The sequence below is a fragment of the Tamandua tetradactyla genome, chromosome 13 (assembly GCF_023851605.1).
Source record: "Tamandua tetradactyla isolate mTamTet1 chromosome 13, mTamTet1.pri, whole genome shotgun sequence".
NCBI lineage: Eukaryota > Metazoa > Chordata > Mammalia > Pilosa > Myrmecophagidae > Tamandua > Tamandua tetradactyla.
This window is the reverse complement of record NC_135339.1, coordinates 55,495,536-55,508,108: the sequence shown is the minus strand read 5'-3', so window position 1 is coordinate 55,508,108 and position 12,573 is coordinate 55,495,536.

The window sequence follows — 12,573 nt, the reverse complement described above, 5'->3', positions numbered from 1 at the left end:
GAAATTGAAATTTAACAGGGCATCCTGTGCTCTCTCTGGCAACTCTACAGGGAAATAACTTGAAAAACATACTCCAAGTTATGGGCTAATGGTTATGTTAGGAAGTACTCTGGAAAGAGTGTCAGAAGAATTCTGTATCTTTTAGCTGTGGTTTCCTTATCTAGGAAAGAGAGGCTTTCATATTCAATGATTTCCAGCTTTTGTTTAGCTTCAAAAACTTTCTTCAAATAAAATTTTACTAAAAAGCCCAATATATACAACAGATAAAAGCTGAGTTGCTGTGATTTAAGCTGACTGTAGGTCACTCTCCCCTCCAAGGTAACAGAATTGAGTATAGCTTGAAAACTACTGAATTCGATGATTTTTAAAATTCCTTCTACCTCTAACAATCTGTGATTCCAAGCCAATAATTTCACAGGCACTAATCATCTAGTTTATGTTTAGTCTTATCTTGTCCTTTCCTATGCATTGTGGCAAAAGCTGAAGAGATAAGGAAAGAAAAGCATCTTCATCAGCAAAGGTAGAATTTTATAAGGGCAAAATGGATATATGAATTATCTACCTACATTTAATTATTTATCAAACATTTGTTGAACACCTACTACAAATAAAATAATGTATTAGACACTTTAGAGGGAAAATTCAAAGATAAAGAGGTTCATACCCAGAAGGATCTCTTGATTTAGCAGGAAAGCTAAAACCTGGATACAGGTAATTATATCTGTCATATCAGGTTTTACTATAAGGTACATTTTCTATGTGCTAAGAACTTTGCTTCTATTTTTAAAAAAATTTTGTGAACATTGGACACATTCACAATTATTTTTCCTTTAGACCCATTCTCATAGAAGCTTTATTTCCTTTCATAATTTTTTGCTAAGACATCTTGTCCTGATCTCTGAACCTCTCGAGCTGATGTAAGACATTTCTATTTATTATAAGCCCTGCCTTTGCTTCAACTGTAAAATGATAATGACATATATTTTGCCAAAAAGGTATTCCAGATGTCCACCCTCATCCTGTGGTGTGATGTGTTCTCAAGTCCAAAATCCAAGAGGTAATTTTAGACATCATTCTCATTTTCACCCACCTGCATGGTGAGGCAGTTACTAAATGTCGCCATTTCTCTCTCTGCAGGGTTCCCTGACTTTTCTTCTTTATTTCTTTCCTTACCATACCTAAATCCTCATCTAAATTCTGGTCATTTTGTACCTATCCCATTGCTGTTTTCTTTCCCCAATTCTTTTTCTCCCTTCTCTTAATATTTTACGTGATTCTGAAAAAGTTCTTCTTAGCAGCCCTGTGCTCATAACCAAGCTGTCTGAACCCACTGCTTTGTCATTATCTTTCCGCTGTTCAAAATTCTAACATGTTCTTAGACCAGGTTCAAATTTGAGTGAATGTCAACATCTCGTCATAGATTCAAGGCCAGTTATTTTTCATTCTCTTGGGTTGTTTTTAAATGCAATTTTATTGAAATATATTTACACGCCATAGAAACCGTATGAATTTTACAATCACTGGTTCACAGTATCATCGCATAGTTGTGCATACAGCCCCAGGATAAAATTTAGAACATTTTCATTACTCTAGAAGAGATATAGAAATAAAAAAGAAACCTAATCCTCCCATACTCCTTATTCCCCCTATTACTGACCCATAGTACTGGTGTGGTGCATTTGTTACTGTTAATGGAAGAGTATTAAAATATTACTGTTAACAATAGTCTTTAGTTTGTAATAGTACATTTTCCCATATGCTGCTCTATTATTAACTCCTTGTAATAGTGTTGTACATCTGCTCTAGTTTATGAAATAACTTTTTTATATTTGTATGGCTAATCACAGACATTATCCACCACAAGATTTATTGTGTTATAATTCCCATTTTAACCTCCAACTTTCCTTCTAATGAAATACGTGACTCTAAACTTCCCCTATCCACCGTATTCACACACCATTCAGTATGGTTAATTATTCTCATAATTGCATGCTACCATCACCTCTGTTCATTTCCAAATATTTAAGTTCACCCTACTTAAACATTCTGCACATATTAAGCACCCATTCCCCATTCTTTAGCTTCATTCTGTATCTGGGTAACCTATATTTTATATTTTATGTCTATGAGTTTACATATTATAATCACTTCATATTAGTGAGAACATACAATATTTGTCCTTTTGTGTCTGACTTACTTCACTTAACATAATGTCCTCAAGGCTCATTCATATCACATGTTTCAACCCTCACTCCTTCCTACTGCTGAATAATATTCTGTCATATGTGTGTGCTACATTTTGTTTATCCATTCATCTGTTGATGACACATAGGTTGTTTTTATCTTCTGGCAATTGTGAATAATGCTGCTGTGAATGCAGCAAATGTCTGTTCATGCCCCTGTGTTCAGGTCTTCTGGGTATATCTTGAGTAACGGGGTTACCAGGTCATAAAATACATATAAATTAATATACAATATATTAGATTAGATTCCTGAGGAACCCCCAAACCCTCCTCCACAGCAGCATACCACTTTCCATTCCCATCATCAGTGAATAAGTGTTCCAATTTCTCTACATCCTCTCCAGCACTTGTAGTTTCCTGTTTGTTTAATAACAGCCATTCTAGGAAGTGTGAGATGATATTTCATTGTGATTTTGATTTGCATTTCCCTAATAGCTAGTGAAGCTGGGCATCTGTTTTTTGTTTTGTTTTGTTTCTTTAATCTAGACTTTTTGTTTCCTTTAATGATATCAGGGTTCTCTTTTATTTATTTGAATTTTTTAAAATTTTTTATTGTGAAATATAACATATTTACAAAAAGTCAGTAAATGTCAAAGTACATTGTACAGGTATAGAAAAGATTTCAGAGTTCAGTATGGGTTAAGGTTCTGCAGTTTTAAGTTTTTCCTTCTAGCTGCTCCAAGACAATGGAGACCAAAAGAATTATCGATATAGTGATTCAGCAGTAATACTCATTTGTTAAATCCTATGTTCTCTGTTATAACTCCCCCTTCTCCTTTGATCCTTCTCCTAATCTTAGGGATATTTGGGCTGTGCCATTCTAATATTTTCATGTTGGGAAGGTATGTGGATAGTATAGGGGAGAGAACTAGCTGATGTTCTTGGGAAACCTGTCCCCCCTGGGTTTCAGGACTTACCTGACCTAGAAACTATCTGGAGGTTGTAAATTTCTGGAAAGTTATCTTAGTTTGTGAAACTTTTGTAGAATCCCAGATAGAGCCCTAGGTGTTCTTCAGGGTTAACAGGAATGGTTTTGGTTGGAGTTTGGCAGACTGTGGTAATTAGCAATATCTAATTAATGTTTGTGTAAGAGTAGCCTCTAGAATAGCCTCTCAACTCTATTTGAACTCTCTTAGCCCTTATTTTGTTACATTTCTTTTCCCCCTTTTGGTTAGGAAGAGATAGTCAATCCGACAGTGCCAGGGCCAGGCTCATCCCTGGGAGTTATGTCCAGCATTGCCAGGGAGACTTTCACCCTTGAATATCATATCCCACACAGCAGGGAGGGTAATAATTTTCCTTGCAGATTTGGGCTTAGAGAGAGACCATATCTGAGCAACAAAAGAGGTTTTCTGGAAGTAACTCTTAGGCAGCACCATGAGGTAGGCTTAGCCTCTCCACTACAATAATAAGCTTCACAAAAGCCAGCCTCAAGGTCAAGGACCTGGACTACCTACTTGGGAGTCTGTAATGTTGAGACGATATCAGGGGTTTCCTGTTGGTAAAGATTAATAGTTCCATATTTTTTCTCCTGTCCCTTAAGAAGCTTTGCCAATAATTTTTAATTATTTTGGGATGTATCTGGGTATTACCTTAAGCTATAAGAATTACAAGCCCTCATTCCCATTCTGGGATCCATGTGTGTCAGTTGTTTTAATGAGCTTTCCAGACAGATTAATTTAGATTATGTGTTACAGAAAATTTAGGTCTTGGACAAAACAAATCTCTTCTCCTTTGGTCTCCTACAGTAAGTGAAGTTCTAAAATACAGACAGGGTCATCCTTACTCCTATATTTTGATCCACATTAGTCCCGACCGGATCAGGTTTGTTCTTATCTCTAATTGGAGCCTGATCTCTTTTTCAGATTCCTTAACATTGTTGTATGTGGCGATGCTGACTTTTAGAGGTGCAGAACTCCAACTCTGAGTCTAGGTGTCACACAGGTAGCCAAAATTCCAGGGAGATACCAGGTTATACATACATAGCACAGCATCTCAAAATCTAGAAATAACATTTATAGCTCTGGGTTAAATGTGACTGTTATAAGACCTTACAATCTAGGCCCCAATTTTCTTTAAAGTATTTTCTAAAAGAGACCATACAGTATTTGTTCTTTTGTTTCTGGCTTATTTTACACAACACAATGTCCCCAAATTTCATTCACTTTGTTGCATGTTTCATGAAGATGAGCATCCATTCATGTGCCTTTTACTCATCTGTATTTCCTCTTTGGGGAAATGTCTATTCATTTTCTCCCCCATTTTTAAATTGGGTTGTCTTTTTAATATTGAGTTATTGGAATTTTTTTATATAGTCTGGATATCAAACCCTTATCAGATATGTGGTTTCCAAATATTTTCTCTCATTGCCTTTTCACCCTTTTGACAAAGTCCTTTGAAGCACTAATGTATTTGATTTTGAGGAGTTTCCATGTATCTATTTTTTCTTTCATTTCTTGTGCTTTTGATGTAAAGTATAAGAAGCTATCACCTATCACTAGATCTTAACATTGCTTCCCTACATTTTCTTCTAGGAGTTTTATGGTAACAGTCCTTATATTTAGGTCTTTGATCCATTTTGAGTTAATTTTTGTACAGAGTATGAGATAAGGCTCTTTTTTTTCATTCTTTTGACTATGGATATTCAGTTCTCCTAACACCATTTATTTGAAGAGACTCTTCTGTCCCAGGTGAGTAGCTTGGGAGTCTTGTTAAAAAATCAATTGACCATAGATTTAAGGGTCTATTTCTGAGCTCTCAATTTTATTTCATTGATCAGTATGTCTATCTGTATGCTAATGCCATGCTATTTTGACCACTGTGGCTTTATATATTCTTTAAAGTCAGGAAGTGTGATACCTCCCACTTCATTTCTCTTTTTTGAGATGTTTTTGGCTATTCAAGGCCCCTTACCCTTCCAAATAAATTGATAATCTGCTTCTTCATTTTTGTAAAGTAGTCTGTTGGAATTTTGATTGGTATTGCATTGAATCTGTAAATCAATTTGGGTGGAATCTACATTTTAACAATAGTTAGCCTTCCAATCTGTGAACATGGAATGTCTTCATTTATTCAGATCTCCTTTGATTTCTTTTAACAATGTTTTGTAGTTTTCTATGTAAATATCCTTTACATTCTTGGTTAGGTTTATACCTAAATATTTGATTCTTTTAGGTGCTATTGTAAACAGAATTTTTTTTTACTGATTGCCTCCTCAGAGAGCTTATTACTAGTACATAGAAACACCATTGAATTTTCATGTTGATCTTATATCCTGTCACTTTGATGAACTCATTTATCAGCTTGTATTTTTTCTGTATTTTCTAAGTATAGGATCATGTCATCTGCAATTAGTGACAGTTTTACTTCTTCCTTTCCAATGTGGATGACTTTTATTTCTTTTTCTTCCTTAATTGCTCTATCTAGAACATCTAACTCAACGCTGAGTAATAGTGGTGACAGTGGGCATCCTTGTCTTTTTCCTGATCTTAGAAGGAAAGCTTTCAGTCTCTCAACATTGGGTATGATGTTAGCTGTGAGTTTTTCATATACACCCTTTAACACGTTGAGGAAGTTATCTTCAATTCCTACCTTTTGAAGGGTTTTTAAAATGAAAGATTGCTGAATTTTTTCAAAGCCTTTTCTGTGTCAATCAAGATTATCATGTGGTTTTTCCCTTTTAATATGTTAACATTGTGTATTACATTAATTGATTTTCTTGTGTTGAACCACTCTTGCATACCTGGAATAAAATCCATTTAGGGTCATGGTGTACAATTCTTTTAATTTGTCTTTGGATTCTATTTGCAAGTATTTTGTTGAGGATTTTGCAACCATATTCATTAGAGAGACTGGTCTGAAGTTTTCTTTTCTTATAGTATCTTCATCCAGCTTTGGCATTAGGATAATGGTGACTTCATAAAACGAGTTAGGTAGGGTTCTCTCTTCTTCAATTTTTTGGAAGAGTTTGAGCAGTTCTTGGAATGCTTGGTAAAAACCTGTGAAGTCATCCAGACTTGAGTTTTCCTTTGTTGGTAGGTTTTGATGACTGGTTTGATCTCTTTATTTGTTAAGCTCTTCTATTTCTTCTTGAGTCAGTGTAGGTTTTTCATGTGTTTGTACGAAGTTGTCCATTTCATCTAAGTTGTCTAATTTGTTAGCATATGTTCTTCACAGAAACCACTTATGATCTTTTTCTTTGGGTTCCATATTAATGTCCCCCTCTTTATTCTGATTTTATTTATTTGCAGCTTCTCTCTTCTTTGTCAGTCTAACTAAGGGTTTGTCAATTTATTGATCTTCTCAAAGAACCAGCTTTTGGTTTTATTGATTCTCTCTATTGTTTTTTATTCTTCACTTCATTAATTTCTACTCTAGTCTTTGTTATTTATTCCCTTCTGCTTGCTTTGGGATTAGTTTGCTGTTCTTTCTGAAGTTTCTCCAGTTGTTCAGTTAGGTTGTTGATTTTAGCCCTTTCCTCCTTTTTAACATAAATGCTTAGGGCTATAAATTTCTCTCTCAGCAATGTCTTTGCTGTATCCCAAAAGTTTTCATATGTCATGTTCTCATTTTCGTTTGTCTTGAGATATTTACTGATTTTTCTTATAATTTCTTCCCTGACCCCCTGAGTGCATAAGAGTGTGTTGTTTAACCTCCATATATTTGTGTATTTTTTGGTGTCTTTCTGATATTGATTTCCAGCTTCATTCCATTATGATCAGAGAAAGTACTTTGCAAAATTAAGTCTTGTTTTGTGCCCCAGTGTATGGTCTATCCTTGAGAATGTCCCACAAGCACTTAAGAAGAATGTATATTCTGCTCTTTTGGGGTGCAATGTTCTATATACATTTGTTATGTCCAGTTAATTTAACATATAATTTAGATTCTGTGTTTCTTTATTGACCCTCGGTTTAGTTGTTGTATCTATTGCAGGGAGTGGTGCGTTGAAGTTTCCTACTATTATGGTAGAATCATCTATTACTCCCTCCAGTTTTGCCAGTGTTTACTGCATGTACTTTGAAGCACCTTGACTAGGAGCATAGATATTCATTATGGTTATTTCTTGTTGAATTACCTCTTTTATTACCATATGGTGTCCTTCTTTATCTCTTATAACATTTTTGCATTTAAAGTCTATTTTTTCTGATATTGCTATCACTACCCCAACTTTCTTTTGGTTACTATTTGCATTGAATATCTTTTTCCATCCTTTCATTTTCAACGTATTTGCATCTTTGGGTCTAAGATGAGTTTACTATAAACAGCATATAGAGGGATCATATTTTTTAATCCATTCTGCCAATCTGTGTCATTTGATTGGGGAGTTCAATCTGTTAACATTCAAAGTTATTACTGTAAAGGCATATTTTGAATCAACCATCTTATCCTTTAGTTTTTATTTGTCAGATCTGTTTTTTCTCTCTCTCTCACTCTTTATCCTTTCTCTTACCTTTACTAATATTCTTCAATTCTTCTCCAGACCTCTCTCTCCTATCTTTTCTTTACATCCAGCAGTACTACCTTTAATAGTTCTTATCGGGCTCTTATTAACAAACTCAGCTTCTGCTTGTCTGCAAATATTTTAAACTCTCCCTCATTTTTGAAGGATAGCTCTGCTGTATGGAGAATTCTTGGTTGGCAGTTTTTTTCTTTCTATGACTTAAATGTATCATAGTTCCTTCTCACCTCCGTGGTGTCTGGTGAGAAATCAGCACTTAGTCTTATTTGGTTTCCCTTGCATGTGCTGAATCACTTTTTCTCTTGCTGCTTTCAGAATTTTCTACTTCTCTTCAGCATTTTACAGTCTTATTGCTGTGTTTCTTGTGGTGTCTATCCAGATCATTCTGGTTGGAGTATGTTGGGCTTCTTAGATTATGTCTTTTAAAAGAGTTGGGAAATTTTCAGCCATTATTTTATTCCTCATGACTCTTTTCCTTTCACTTCTCCTTTTGGGACTTTGTGTTGCCAATAATTTCCCTGAGATTCTACTCAAATTTTTCTATTTTTTCTCCATTTTTTTTTTGTCTGTTCAAATTTGGATGATCTGTCTTCCACCTTGCTGATTGTTTCTTTTACCTCTTCAAATTTGCTGTATTGTGTCTTTAGTATATTTTAAATTTCATCTACAGTGTCTTTTACTTCCATAAAGACAAAAATCTGTTATTTTTCTGGGCATTCTTTCAAATTCTTCTTTATGCTCTTCTAGGTTCTTCTTAATATCCTATATCTTTCTGTATATACATATTTTCCTTCATTTTTTTGAATTGATCCAGGAGATTTGTTTGTACATATTTGCTTAGTTGTTCCAGATTCTGTTTCCCCTCTGACTTTTTGATCTGTTCCTTCAACTGGGCCATTTTTTTCTTAAGTTTTAGCATGCCTTGTGATTTTTTGCAGATATCTGGCCATCTGATTATCTTGATAGGTCTATTCTGAAGGTTGATTTCTCTCTCTTCTCTTGGGTTTAGTTGTTGCCTGGGTTTATATTAGGGCTTTGCTTTGACAGTTGGGTCTTCTTTTTTCTCAACCAAGGCAGGTCTGGGTACCCATGCAGGAAATGAAGACCAGCTCCAATGGGCCTCGGATAGCTGAAAAAGTCCTGCAGTTCTCTGTACTTTCTAGCCTGCCCAGCAGATGGTGCTGTTTGGTGATTTAATCATTCTCAGAAGCTGTTTACTTCTTGGATCCTCAGCTGTATCTGATTGTGTGGGGCCTATGCCCTCACTTTGATGACCAAAATCTGGCTCAATGTGGGGCTATGTCCCCCACTTAACTTGTGGTGGAAGGACCCTCAGCTCAGCTTGGAGTTTCCAACAAGCTTCCACCTAAAGTGCAGTTTAGCACTTTGGGGCTAGTTCTTGCTTCTGACTTGAGGTTGGAGTTAGACACTGAGCAGTGTCCTTTCAGGACTTCTTAGGGCTCATTTTTGTAATATGGCCTAAAGATTCTTTAGATGAAGAGGGAAAAACCTATTGTTTTTCAAACTAGGCTCTGTGAAACTCTAAGGTTCTACTGCAATACTTTAGAGGACATCCCAATGGGGAGCGGGAGGCAAAGTTGACAAAGGAACCTGAACTGTTTGTTTTATTTTTTTCCCCTGACACAGAAGAAGACATGAAGAGGGCTGAAAGGACATGAAGGGGTCTTCTGGAGTGAGCAGAGGTCATATCCTCAACTCAAGGATTGTGTCTCTTCTTCCTTCTCCCTTCTTTGGGGAGAAGGAGACTGCTGGACTTGAGAGGGCCCAAGAGAATCCCTTTGAGATTTGAAGTCAATTTGAAAATAAAGATAGGTGCTAGCTTCTCATCTGGAATCACATGAAGGATGGGCTTGCAAGACTGAGGTTGACACAGCCAAGAGAACAAAGGAGAGAGGGAAAGGGGCAACTATGTTCCTACAGTATTCCATGGCAGGGGTATTCAAGTTTTCCTGTGGACCCTGAGTTAACCAGTAAGTTTGTGGAGACCAGAGACTGTCTCTGTGCTGTTAGTGGAACAAGTCAGAGCTGCACACAGGAATGATAGAGAGGAAACAGGTCTCTCTGTAGGCTCACCTACAGCAACTACCTGGGTGGAAGAAAGTTAGCAGAGAGATGCTCAGTAATCTGATGAATTATCTCTTTATCACATCCATGCATTCATCTGATGCATGGAAATGATATCTTATAGTCAAGTGTGTATTTCCTTTAGATTTAGAGACAGACATATGTGGTCAGTTTGCAATGGTAGAGAAGTTAAGACTGCATGATAACTGATACTGATGATGTTACTTAAAAAGATTACATTTTAAACCTGAAATGATAGAAGAAATTACTAGACTCAACCAAGTTTTACAGATTATTTTCTCATTGCTAAGAATGAATGAGTACTAATCAGAGAAATCTCCTAGTATTTATAAAAAAATAAAATAAATTTTATGCCTGCATATACATTATTTATGACTGTTTAAATTATTTCTGCTATTCTATTTTTCATAAGGAAATGAGAGCCAGAGAAGGGGAGGGATTTATTCAGGTTTTAGTGTAATCAAAGGTAGAATTGACACTGGAAACCACTGACTTATTTACTGTCAATTCCTTCCAGCTAGAAGCCACCAGCAACCAACCTGTAGCCAACCTGAGAGAAAACAAACATCACAGGGAAACTTAGGGAGTGGGGTCTTAGAATGGACTTATAGGAATTGGGCTTGTCAGAGGTGATTTGGGGATAAGTTCAAGGAAGCAAGGCTTTGCTTGATTTTGGATGCTGTCTGAAATAAGCCAGAGGGCAAATGATGTAGCTGAGGCAGCATCTGTGGGTCAAATATGCTTTGGGGGCATCTTCTGTTAATATAATCAGCTTGAGTAAAAAATACTGGAATTAAAAAGAGCAATGATAATTTATAGTGATCATGTAACTTGGTACAATTGTATTTGTTATGGTTGGATTCATATATCAACTTGACCAGGTGATGGTGCCCAGTTGTCTGGTCAAGCACTGGCTTAGCCATTACCGCAAGGACATTGCATGACTAGTTAATAAACCAGAAAGCTAGTTTATTAAATCATCAGCACACTGATTGCATTCATGGCTGATTACATCTACAGTTGATCAAGGGGAGTGTCTTTGTCATGCAATTAATGACATTTAATTTAATCAGCTGAAGGCTTTGAAAGAGAAGTCAGGAGAGAGAATCTCATTCTGCTTCAGCCAGCCAGCTTCTCCCAGGGGATTCATTAAGACCTTCATCAGAGCTGTCAGCTTACCTTCTGCCCTATGGAATTTGGACTTATGCATCCCCATAGTTGCATGGACACCTTTATAAAATCTCATAATTGTAATATCCTGTTGGTTCTGTTTCCCTAGAGAACCCTGACTAATACAATATTTTTCTCCCATTTTTTGGAGAACGGGGGCAGGACAAGGTTGCTTTTTCGAAATTTGAACAATATGAGGCAAGAATTAGATTATGTTTAACTGCTAGGATACAATCTTAACATACCATTATAGAGAATACATTATCCTTAAACAAAGAATTCCAAAATACTTGTTCTTGCCTGTCCATTTTCCTAGGTAAGGATTTCCCTTGCCTTTCTTTTCCATGCCCCTGAACTATAAGAATCTGGGAATGTCTGCTATCCATCTGATTATAGAGCCCAGCAGAAAAAAAAAAAACTGCTGTAAAGGACTAGTATTTACATTTTGATTTTATTAATAACAATGGCTATAATTAAATCTTAATTTCCTTACCTACCCAGGGGAAATAATAGGACACTCAGCATTCCTCCCAGAAATTCCGTTTGCCTTATACCCCAGTGCTGTATGGGGAGGAGGGATATGGAAGATCTAAAGTGGAAATGAGGTCCTCTACTTGACATCTGTTTGGTCTCTGGCTAGGAAAGGGAAGATGAGCTCCTTAAAAGGGGTGTAAATGAGCCCTAAATTTAGGAGTTGATGGGCAAATGCTCTGCCTTATGGTAAAGGAAAGTTTCTGGATGTGGTGTTTTGTGGGGCTGCATGGAATAATTCCTGACTGAACTCTGTAACCTTAATGAACAATTTATGACTAATGCACTACCGGTAGACCAACCAGCTTCTCCATACATCAGTCAATCTAGATTGAAGCACTGTTCTTAATCCCTTTAAAAATGGATGTAATGCGGACAGTGAATAGAATAATTTCAGATAGAGAAGTATCATTTTGTAATTCTCCAGAAATGTTGAGCAGTCAAAAATGGCTGAGGGTAGCTGGGATAACTAGGAGGGATTCTGGGCTGTACAAGTTTATCTTCTCCTGGGAGAAAGGCAATATCGAGTCTCTGCCAGAGTCAGGAACCACCCAGAGTAAAAATGGGCTGCTTCTTCAGACATAGGGTTGAGAGAGTGCCTGGAGGCCGTTCAGCTCTCTAAGAATATAGGTGCTCCTCTGATCTCCCATTGCTGAGATCTGGGCCTTATAAAATTCCCCCTATCCTGCCTCATGTTAATTAAATTGAATATAGAGATGGTGCAAAATCTCTGTGGTAAGAAGCAGAGTATAAAGATAAAGGAGAAGTTGATGCTGGGAATGGAGTCCATTCTCTGCTCTCTCTACATTCTAGCTGTGTAAACTTGACTACATCAACTAAATTCTTGTCTTTAAAATGGAATTGGAAATGCCTTCTTAGTATTAGCTTGAGGTTCAAGGGATATTGGGGTTTTAAAATAACTGTGACAGGCCCTAACGCATAAGTGGTTCTTAATGAATATGCTACTTCTTTTTCCCCGGGGCAGATAGTAATGTTTTCCCATCGGCCAATCTAGCATGATGGGGTCCTAGGAACTGTGCACAACCTTGAGAAGAAAGAGTTTTG